The following is a 12,607-nucleotide window of genomic DNA, read 5'->3' as shown; positions in this document are numbered from 1 at the left end:
ACATTGACAAAGTACAATTTCAATATCTGTCTCACAGTGACAGAGTCCCATGTCAATCTCAGCCTTACAGTGACAGTCCCATTTCAATCTCAGCCTCACAGTGACAATCCCATTCCAATCTCGGTCTTACATTGACAGAGTCCAATTTCAATCTCAGTCTCTCAGTGACAGATTCGCATTTGAATCTCAGTCTCTCACTGACAGTGCCATTTCAGTCTCACTCTTGCAGTAACATACCCATTTCAATCTCACTTTCCCAGTGACAGTCCCATTTCAAATTCAGCCAAACAGTGACAGTCCCATTCCAATCTCAGTCTCTCAGTGACAGACCCATTTCAATCTCACTCTCACAGTGACAGAGTCCAATTTCATACTCACTCTCAGAGTGACAGAGTCCCATTTCAATCTCACTCTCAGAGTGAGAGTCCCATTTCAATCTCTGTCTCACAGTGACAGTTCCATTTCAATCTCAGCCTCACAGTGACAGTTCCATTTCAATCTCAGCCTCACAGTAACAGACCCATATCAATCTCAATTTACAGCGACAGTCCCATTTCAATCTCAATTTACAGTGACAGTCCCATTTCAATCTCACTCTCACCGTGACAGTCCCATTTCAATCTCATTCTCACAGTGACAGTCCCATTTCAATCGCACTCTCACATTGACAGAGTCCAATTTCAATCTCAGCCTTACAGTGACAGACCCATTTCAATCTCACTCTCAGTGACCGAGTCCCATTTCAATCTCACTCTGACAGTGGCAGAGTCCAATTTCAATCTCAGTCTCACTGTGACAGACCCATTTGAATCTCAGTCTCGCAGTAACATACCCATTTCAATCTCACTTTCCCAGTGACAGTCCTATTTCAAACTTAGCCTCACAGTGACAGTCCCATTTCAATCTCACTCTCACAGTGACAGACCCATTTCAATCTCACTCTCACAGTGACAGAGTCCAATTTCAATCTCTGTCTCTCAGTGACAATCCCATTTCAATCTCACTCTCACAGTGACAGTCCCAATTCAATCTCAGCCTCACAGTGACAGAGTCCAATTCCAAACTCAGTCTCACATTGACAGAGTCCAATTTCAATCTCAGTCTCACAGTGACAGAGTTCCATTTCCATCTCAGTCTCACAGCGACAGACCCATTTCAATCTCAGTCTCACAGTGACAGTCCCATTCCAATCTCAATCTCTCAGTGACAGACCCATTTCCATCTCACTCTCACAGTGACAGACCCATTTCAATCACAGCCTCACAGTGACAGTCCCATTTCAATCTCAACTTACAGTGACAGACCCATTTCAATCTCAATTTACAGTGACAGTCCCATTTCAATCCCAGTCTCACATTGACAAAGTACAATTTCAATATCAGTCTCACAGTGACAGAGTCCCATGTCAATCTCAGCCGTACAGTGACAGTCCCATTTCAATCTCAGTCTCTCAGTGACAATCCTGTTTCCATCTCACTCTCACAGTGTCAGAGTCCAATTTCAATCTCAGCCTCACATTGACAGAGTCCAATTTCAAACTCACTCTCACATTGACAGAGTCCTATTTCAATCTCACTCTCAGAGTGACAGAGTCCCATTTCAATCTGTCTCACAGTGACAGTCCCATTTCAATCTCAGCCTCACAGTGACAATCCCATTCCAATCTCGGTCTTACATTGACAGAGTCCAATTTCAATCTCAGTCTCTCAGTGACAGAGTCCAATTTCAATCTCACTCTCCCAGTGACAGAGTCCAATTTCATACTCACTCTCAGAGTGAAAGAGTCCCATTTCAATCTCACTCTCACAGTGACAGAGTCCCATTTGAAACTCAGTCTCTCAGTGACAGAGTCCAATTTCAATCTCACTCTCCCAGTGACAGAGTCCAATTTCATACTCACTCTCAGAGTGACCGAGTCCCATTTCAATCTCTGTCTCACAGTGACAGTTCCATTTCAATCTCAGCCTCACAGTGACAGACCCATTTCAATCTCAATTTACAGTGACAGTCCCATTTCAATCCCAGTCTCACATTGACAAAGTACAATTTCAATATCTGTCTCACAGTGACAGAGTCCCATGTCATTCTCAGCCTTACAGTGACAGTCCCATTTCAATCTCAGTCTCTCAGTGACAATCCTGTTTCGATCTCACTCTCACAGTGTCAGAGTCCAATTTCAATCTGTCTCACAGTGACAATCCCATTTCAATATCAGCCACACAGTGACAGAGTCAGAATTCTATATCAGTTTCTCAGTGACAGATTCGCATTTCAATCTCAGTCTCACACTGACAGTCCCATATCAATCTCACTCTCACAGTGATGGCCCTTTTCAATCACACTCTCACAGTGACAGAGCCCAATTTCAATCTCAGTCTCACAGTGACAGACCCATTTCAATCTCAGCCTCACAGTGACAGACCCATTTCAATCTCAACTTACAGTGACAGACCCATTTCAATCTCAATTTATAGTGACAGACCCATTTCAATCTCAATTTACAGTGACAGTCCCATTTCAATCCCAGTCTCACATTGACAAAGTCCAATTTCAATATCAGTCTCACAGTGACAGAGTCCAATTTCAAACTCACTCTCACATTGACAGAGTCCTATTTCAATCTCACTCTCAGCGTGACAGAGTCCCATTTCAATCTGTCTCACAGTGACAGTCCCATTTCAATCTCAGCCTGACAGTGACAGACCCATTTCAATCTCAATTTACAGCGGCAGACCCATTTCAATCTCAATTTACAGTGACAGTCCCATTTCAATCTCAGCCTCACAGTGACAATCCCATTCCAATCTCGGTCTTACATTGACAGAGTCCAATTTCAATCTCAGTCTCTCAGTGACAGATTCGCATTTGAATCTCAGTCTCACAGTGACAGAGTCCGAATTCAATCTCAGTTTCTCAGTGACAGAGTCCCATTTGAATCTCAGTCTCTCACTGACAGTCCCATTTCAGTCTCACTCTTGCAGTAACATACCCATTTCAATCTCACTTTCCCAGTGACAGTCCCATTTCAAATTCAGCCAAACAGTGACAGTCCCATTCCAATCTCAGTCTCTCAGTGACAGACCCATTTCAATCTCACTCTCACAGTGACAGAGTCCAATTTCATACTCACTCTCAGAGTGACAGAGTCCCATTTCAATCTCACTCTCAGAGTGACAGAGTCCCATTTCAATCTCTGTCTCACTGTGACAGTTCCATTTCAATCTCAGCCTCACAGTAACAGACCCATATCAATCTCAATTTACAGCGACAGTCCCATTTCAATCTCAATTTACAGTGACAGTTCCATTTCAATCTCAGCCTCACAGTAACAGACCCATATCAATCTCAATTTACAGCGACAGTCCCATTTCAATCTCACTTTCCCAGTGACAGTCCCATTTCAATCTCACTCTCACAGTGACAGACCCATTTCAATCTCACTCTCACAGTGACAGACCCATTTCAATCTCACTCTCACAGTGACAGAGTCCAATTTCAATCTCTGTCTCTCAGTGACAATCCCATTTCAATCTCACTCTCACAGTGACAGTCCCAATTCAATCTCAGCCTCACAGTGACAGAGTCCAATTCCAAACTCAGTCTCACATTGACAGAGTCCAATTTCAATCTCACTCTCATAGTGACTGAGTCCCATTTCAATCTCAGTCTCACAGTGACAGTCCCATTCCAATCTCAGTCTCTCAGTGACAGACCCATTTCCATCTCACTCTCACAGTGACAGTCCCATTTCAATCACAGCCTCACAGTGACAGTCCCATTTCAATCCCAGTCTCACATTGACAAAGTACAATTTCAATATCTGTCTCACAGTGACAGAGTCCCATGTCAATCTCAGCCTTACAGTGACAGTCCCATTTCAATCTCAGCCTCACAGTGACAATCCCATTCCAATCTCGGTCTTACATTGACAGAGTCCAATTTCAATCTCAGTCTCTCAGTGACAGATTCGCATTTGAATCTCAGTCTCTCACTGACAGTGCCATTTCAGTCTCACTCTTGCAGTAACATACCCATTTCAATCTCACTTTCCCAGTGACAGTCCCATTTCAAATTCAGCCAAACAGTGACAGTCCCATTCCAATCTCAGTCTCTCAGTGACAGACCCATTTCAATCTCACTCTCACAGTGACAGAGTCCAATTTCATACTCACTCTCAGAGTGACAGAGTCCCATTTCAATCTCACTCTCAGAGTGAGAGTCCCATTTCAATCTCTGTCTCACAGTGACAGTTCCATTTCAATCTCAGCCTCACAGTGACAGTTCCATTTCAATCTCAGCCTCACAGTAACAGACCCATATCAATCTCAATTTACAGCGACAGTCCCATTTCAATCTCAATTTACAGTGACAGTCCCATTTCAATCTCACTCTCACCGTGACAGTCCCATTTCAATCTCATTCTCACAGTGACAGTCCCATTTCAATCGCACTCTCACATTGACAGAGTCCAATTTCAATCTCAGCCTTACAGTGACAGACCCATTTCAATCTCACTCTCAGTGACCGAGTCCCATTTCAATCTCACTCTGACAGTGGCAGAGTCCAATTTCAATCTCAGTCTCACTGTGACAGACCCATTTGAATCTCAGTCTCGCAGTAACATACCCATTTCAATCTCACTTTCCCAGTGACAGTCCTATTTCAAACTTAGCCTCACAGTGACAGTCCCATTTCAATCTCACTCTCACAGTGACAGACCCATTTCAATCTCACTCTCACAGTGACAGAGTCCAATTTCAATCTCTGTCTCTCAGTGACAATCCCATTTCAATCTCACTCTCACAGTGACAGTCCCAATTCAATCTCAGCCTCACAGTGACAGAGTCCAATTCCAAACTCAGTCTCACATTGACAGAGTCCAATTTCAATCTCAGTCTCACAGTGACAGAGTTCCATTTCCATCTCAGTCTCACAGCGACAGACCCATTTCAATCTCAGTCTCACAGTGACAGTCCCATTCCAATCTCAATCTCTCAGTGACAGACCCATTTCCATCTCACTCTCACAGTGACAGACCCATTTCAATCACAGCCTCACAGTGACAGTCCCATTTCAATCTCAACTTACAGTGACAGACCCATTTCAATCTCAATTTACAGTGACAGTCCCATTTCAATCCCAGTCTCACATTGACAAAGTACAATTTCAATATCAGTCTCACAGTGACAGAGTCCCATGTCAATCTCAGCCGTACAGTGACAGTCCCATTTCAATCTCAGTCTCTCAGTGACAATCCTGTTTCCATCTCACTCTCACAGTGTCAGAGTCCAATTTCAATCTCAGCCTCACATTGACAGAGTCCAATTTCAAACTCACTCTCACATTGACAGAGTCCTATTTCAATCTCACTCTCAGAGTGACAGAGTCCCATTTCAATCTGTCTCACAGTGACAGTCCCATTTCAATCTCAGCCTCACAGTGACAATCCCATTCCAATCTCGGTCTTACATTGACAGAGTCCAATTTCAATCTCAGTCTCTCAGTGACAGAGTCCAATTTCAATCTCACTCTCCCAGTGACAGAGTCCAATTTCATACTCACTCTCAGAGTGAAAGAGTCCCATTTCAATCTCACTCTCACAGTGACAGAGTCCCATTTGAAACTCAGTCTCTCAGTGACAGAGTCCAATTTCAATCTCACTCTCCCAGTGACAGAGTCCAATTTCATACTCACTCTCAGAGTGACCGAGTCCCATTTCAATCTCTGTCTCACAGTGACAGTTCCATTTCAATCTCAGCCTCACAGTGACAGACCCATTTCAATCTCAATTTACAGTGACAGTCCCATTTCAATCTCAGTCTCACAGTGACAATCCCATTTCAATCCCAGTCTCACATTGACAGTCCCATTTCAAATTCAGCCTCACAGTGACAGACTCATTTCAATCTCACTCTCACAGTGACAGTCCCATTTCAATCTCACTCTCACTGTGACAGTCCCATTTCAATCTCATTCTCACAGTGACAGTCCCATTTCAATCGCACTCTCACATTGACAGAGTCCAATTTCAATCTCAGCCTTACAGTGCCAGACCCATTTCAATCTCACTCTCAGTGACCGAGTCCCATTTCAATCTCACTCTGACAGTGGCAGAGTCCAATTTCAATCTCAGTCTCACTGTGACAGACCCATTTGAATCTCAGTCTCGCAGTAACATACCCATTTCAATCTCACTTTCCCAGTGACAGTCCTATTTCAAACTTAGCCTCACAGTGACAGTCCCATTTCAATCTCACTCTCACAGTGACAGACCCATTTCCATCTCAATTTACAGCTTCAGACCCATTTCAATCTCAATTTACAGTGACAGTCCCATTTCAATCTCAGCCTGACAGTGACAGACCCATTTCAATCTCAATTTACAGCGACAGACCCATTTCAATCTCAATTTACAGTGACAGTCCCATTTCAATCTCAGCCTCACAGTGACAATCCCATTACAATCTCGGTCTTACATTGACAGAGTCCAATTTCAATCTCAGTCTCTCAGTGACAGATTCACATTTGAATCTCAGTCTCACAGTGACAGAGTCCAATTTCAATCTCACTCTCCGAGTGACAGAGTCCAATTTCATACTCACTCTCAGAATGAAAGAGTCCCATTTCAATCTCACTCTCACAGTGACAGAGTCCCATTTGAAACTCAGTCTCTCAGTGACAGAGTCCAATTTCAATCTCACTCTCCCAGTGACAGAGTCCAATTTCATACTCACTCTCAGAGTGACCGAGTCCCATTTCAATCTCTGTCTCACAGTGACAGTTCCATTTCAATCTCAGCCTCACAGTGACAGACCCATTTCAATCTCAATTTACAGTGACAGTCCCATTTCAATCTCAGTCTCACAGTGACAATCCCATTTCAATCCCAGTCTCACATTGACAGTCCCATTTCAAATTCAGCCTCACAGTGACAGACTCATTTCAATCTCACTCTCACAGTGACAGTCCCATTTCAATCTCACTCTCACTGTGACAGTCCCATTTCAATCTCATTCTCACAGTGACAGTCCCATTTCAATCGCACTCTCACATTGACAGAGTCCAATTTCAATCTCAGCCTTACAGTGCCAGACCCATTTCAATCTCACTCTCAGTGACCGAGTCCCATTTCAATCTCACTCTGACAGTGGCAGAGTCCAATTTCAATCTCAGTCTCACTGTGACAGACCCATTTGAATCTCAGTCTCGCAGTAACATACCCATTTCAATCTCACTTTCCCAGTGACAGTCCTATTTCAAACTTAGCCTCACAGTGACAGTCCCATTTCAATCTCACTCTCACAGTGACAGACCCATTTCAATCTCAATTTACAGCTTCAGACCCATTTCAATCTCAATTTACAGTGACAGTCCCATTTCAATCTCAGCCTCACAGTGACAATCCCATTCCAATCTCAGTCTTACATTGACAGAGTCCAATTTCAATCTCAGTCTCTCAGTGACAGATTCGCATTTGAATCTTAGTCTCACAGTGACAGAGTCCGAATTCAATCTCAGTTTCTCAGTGACAGAGTCCCATTTGAATCTCAGTCTCTCACTGACAGTCCCATTTCAGTCTCACTCTCACAGTAACATACCCATTTCACTCTCACTTTCCCAGTGACAGTCCCATTTCAAATTCAGCCAAACAGTGACAGTCCCATTCCAATCTCAGTCTCTCAGTGACAGACCCATTTCAATCTCACTCTCACAGTGACAGAGGCCAATTTCATACTCACTCTCAGAGTGACAGAGTCCCATTTCAATCTCACTCTCAGAGTGACAGAGTCCAATTTCAATCTCAGCCTGACAGTGACAGACCCATTTCAATCTCAATTTACAGCGGCAGACCCATTTCAATCTCAATTTACAGTGACAGTCCCATTTCAATCTCAGCCTCACAGTGACAATCCCATTCCAATCTCGGTCTTACATTGACAGAGTCCAATTTCAATCTCAGTCTCTCAGTGACAGATTCGCATTTGAATCTCAGTCTCTCACTGACAGTGCCATTTCAGTCTCACTCTTGCAGTAACATACCCATTTCAATCTCACTTTCCCAGTGACAGTCCCATTTCAAATTCAGCCAAACAGTGACATTCCCATTCCAATCTCAGTCTCTCAGTGACAGACCCATTTCAATCTCACTCTCACAGTGACAGAGTCCAATTTCATACTCACTCTCAGAGTGACAGAGTCCCATTTCAATCTCACTCTCAGAGTGACAGAGTCCCATTTCAATCTCTGTCTCACAGTGACAGTTCCATTTCAATCTCAGCCTCACAGTAACAGACCCATATCAATCTCAATTTACAGCGACAGTCCCATTTCAATCTCAATTTACAGTGACAGTCCCATTTCAATCTCACTCTCACTGTGACAGTCCCATTTCAATCTCATTCTCACAGTGACAGTCCCATTTCAATCGCACTCTCACATTGACAGAGTCCAATTTCAATCTCAGCCTTACAGTGACAGACCCATTTCAATCTCACTCTCAGTGACCGAGTCCCATTTCAATCTCACTCTGACAGTGGCAGAGTCCAATTTCAATCTCAGTCTCACTGTGACAGACCCATTTGAATCTCAGTCTCGCAGTAACATACCCATTTCAATCTCACTTTCCCAGTGACAGTCCTATTTCAAACTTAGCCTCACAGTGACAGTCCCATTTCAATCTCACTCTCACAGTGACAGACCCATTTCAATCTCACTCTCACAGTGACAGAGTCCAATTTCAATCTCTGTCTCTCAGTGACAATCCCATTTCAATCTCACTCTCACAGTGACAGTCCCAATTCAATCTCAGCCTCACAGTGACAGAGTCCAATTCCAAACTCAGTCTCACATTGACAGAGTCCAATTTCAATCTCAGTCTCACAGTGACAGAGTTCCATTTCCATCTCAGTCTCACAGCGACAGACCCATTTCAATCTCAGTCTCACAGTGACAGTCCCATTCCAATCTCAATCTCTCAGTGACAGACCCATTTCCATCTCACTCTCACAGTGACAGACCCATTTCAATCACAGCCTCACAGTGACAGTCCCATTTCAATCTCAACTTACAGTGACAGACCCATTTCAATCTCAATTTACAGTGACAGTCCCATTTCAATCCCAGTCTCACATTGACAAAGTACAATTTCAATATCAGTCTCACAGTGACAGAGTCCCATGTCAATCTCAGCCGTACAGTGACAGTCCCATTTCAATCTCAGTCTCTCAGTGACAATCCTGTTTCCATCTCACTCTCACAGTGTCAGAGTCCAATTTCAATCTCAGCCTCATATTGACAGAGTCCAATTTCAAACTCACTCTCACATTGACAGAGTCCTATTTCAATCTCACTCTCAGAGTGACAGAGTCCCATTTCAATCTCAGCCTCACAGTGACAATCCCATTCCAATCTCGGTCTTACATTGACAGAGTCCAATTTCAATCTCAGTCTCTCAGTGACAGATTCGCATTTGAATCTCAGTCTCACAGTGACAGAGTCCGAATTCAATCTCAGTTTCTCAGTGACAGAGTCCCATTTGAATCTCAGTCTCTCAGTGACAGACCAATTTCAATCTCAGCCTGACAGTGACAGACCCATTTCAATCTCAATTTACAGCGGCAGACCCATTTCAATCTCAATTTACAGTGACAGTCCCATTTCAATCTCAGCCTCACAGTGACAATCCCATTCCAATCTCGGTCTTACATTGACAGAGTCCAATTTCAATCTCAGTCTCACAGTGACAGAGTCCCATTTCATACTCACTCTCAGAGTGACAGAGTCCCATTTCAATCTCACTCTCAGAGTGACAGAGTCCAATTTCAATCTCAGCCTTACAGTGACAGACCCATTTCAATCTCAGTCTCGCAGTAACATACCCATTTCAATCTCACTTTCCCAGTGACAGTCCTATTTCAAACTTAGCCTCACAGTGACAGAGTCCAATTCCAAACTCAGTCTCACATTGACAGAGTCCAATTTCAATCTCACTCTCATAGTGACTGAGTCCCATTTCAATCTCAGTCTCACAGTGACAGAGTTCCATTTCCATCTCAGTCTCACAGTGACAGACCCATTTCAATCTCAGTCTCACAGTGACAGTCCCATTCCAATCTCAGTCTCTCAGTGACAGACCCATTTCCATCTCACTCTCACAGTGACAGTCCCATTTCAATCACAGCCTCACAGTGACAGTCCCATTTCAATCCCAGTCTCACATTGACAAAGTACAATTTCAATATCTGTCTCACAGTGACAGAGTCCCATGTCAATCTCAGCCTTACAGTGACAGTCCCATTTCAATCTCAGTCTCTCAGTGACAATCCTGTTTCGATCTCACTCTCACAGTGTCAGAGTCCAATTTCAATCTCAGCCTCACATTGACAGAATCCAATTTCAAACTCACTCTCACATTGACAGAGTCCCATTTCAATCTGTCTCACAGTGACAATCCCATTTCAATATCAGCCACACAGTGACAGAGTCAGAATTCTATATCAGTTTCTCAGTGACAGATTCGCATTTCAATCTCAGTCTCACACTGACAGTCCCATATCAATCTCACTCTCACAGTGATGGCCCTTTTCAATCACACTCTCACAGTGACAGAGCCCAATTTCAATCTCAGTCTCACAGTGACAGACCCATTTCAATCTCAGCCTCACAGTGACAGACCCATTTCAATCTCAACTTACAGTGACAGACCCATTTCAATCTCAATTTACAGTGACAGACCCATTTCAATCTCAATTTACAGTGACAGTCCCATTTCAATCCCAGTCTCACATTGACAAAGTCCAATTTCAATATCAGTCTCACAGTGACAGAGTCCAATTTCAAACTCACTCTCACATTGACAGAGTCCTATTTCAATCTCACTCTCAGAGTGACAGAGTCCCATTTCAATCTGTCTCACAGTGACAGTCCCATTTCAATCTCAGCCTGACAGTGACAGACCCATTTCAATCTCAATTTACAGCGGCAGACCCATTTCAATCTCAATTTACAGTGACAGTCCCATTTCAATCTCAGCCTCACAGTGACAATCCCATTCCAATCTCGGTCTTACATTGACAGAGTCCAATTTCAATCTCAGTCTCACAGTGACAGAGTCCCATTTCATACTCACTCTCAGAGTGACAGAGTCCCATTTCAATCTCACTCTCAGAGTGACAGAGTCCAATTTCAATCTCAGCCTTACAGTGACAGACCCATTTCAATCTCAGTCTCGCAGTAACATACCCATTTCAATCTCACTTTCCCAGTGACAGTCCTATTTCAAACTTAGCCTCACAGTGACAGAGTCCAATTCCAAACTCAGTCTCACATTGACAGAGTCCAATTTCAATCTCACTCTCATAGTGACTGAGTCCCATTTCAATCTCAGTCTCACAGTGACAGAGTTCCATTTCCATCTCAGTCTCACAGTGACAGACCCATTTCAATCTCAGTCTCACAGTGACAGTCCCATTCCAATCTCAGTCTCTCAGTGACAGACCCATTTCCATCTCACTCTCACAGTGACAGTCCCATTTCAATCACAGCCTCACAGTGACAGTCCCATTTCAATCTCAGTCTCACATTGACAGACCCATTTCAATCTCAATTTACAGTGACAGACCCATTTCAATCTCAATTTACAGTGACAGTCCCATTTCAATCCCAGTCTCACATTGACAAAGTACAATTTCAATATCTGTCTCACAGTGACAGAGTCCCATGTCAATCTCAGCCTTACAGTGACAGTCCCATTTCAATCTCAGTCTCTCAGTGACAATCCTGTTTCGATCTCACTCTCACAGTGTCAGAGTCCAATTTCAATCTGTCTCACAGTGACAATCCCATTTCAATATCAGCCACACAGTGACAGAGTCAGAATTCTATATCAGTTTCTCAGTGACAGATTCGCATTTCAATCTCAGTCTCACACTGACAGTCCCATATCAATCTCACTCTCACAGTGATGTCCCTTTTCAATCACACTCTCACAGTGACAGAGCCCAATTTCAATCTCAGTCTCACAGTGACAGACCCATTTCAATCTCAGCCTCACAGTGACAGACCCATTTCAATCTCAATTTACAGCGGCAGACCCATTTCAATCTCAATTTACAGTGACAGTCCCATTTCAAGCTCAGCCTCACAGTGACAATCCCATTCCAATCTCGGTCTTACATTGACAGAGTCGCATTTCAATCTCACTCTCAGAGTGACAGAGTCCAATTTCAATCTCAGCCTTACAGTGACAGACCCATTTCAATCTCAGTCTCGCAGTAACATACCCATTTCAATCTCACTTTCCCAGTGACAGTCCTATTTCAAACTTAGCCTCACAGTGACAGAGTCCAATTCCAAACTCAGTCTCACATTGACAGAGTCCAATTTCAATCTCACTCTCATAGTGACTGAGTCCCATTTCCATCTCAGTCTCACAGTGACAGACCCATTTCAATCTCAGTCTCACAGTGACAGTCCCATTCCAATCTCAGTCTCTCAGTGACAGACCCATTTCCATCTCACTCTCACAGTGACAGTCCCATTTCAATCACAGCCTCACAGTGACAGTCCCATTTCAATCTCAGTCTCACATTGACAGACCCATTTCAAT

This window comes from Hypanus sabinus, chromosome 12, assembly GCF_030144855.1.
Source record: "Hypanus sabinus isolate sHypSab1 chromosome 12, sHypSab1.hap1, whole genome shotgun sequence".
Classification (NCBI taxonomy): domain Eukaryota; kingdom Metazoa; phylum Chordata; class Chondrichthyes; order Myliobatiformes; family Dasyatidae; genus Hypanus; species Hypanus sabinus.
Note: the sequence above shows the minus strand (reverse complement) of the source record.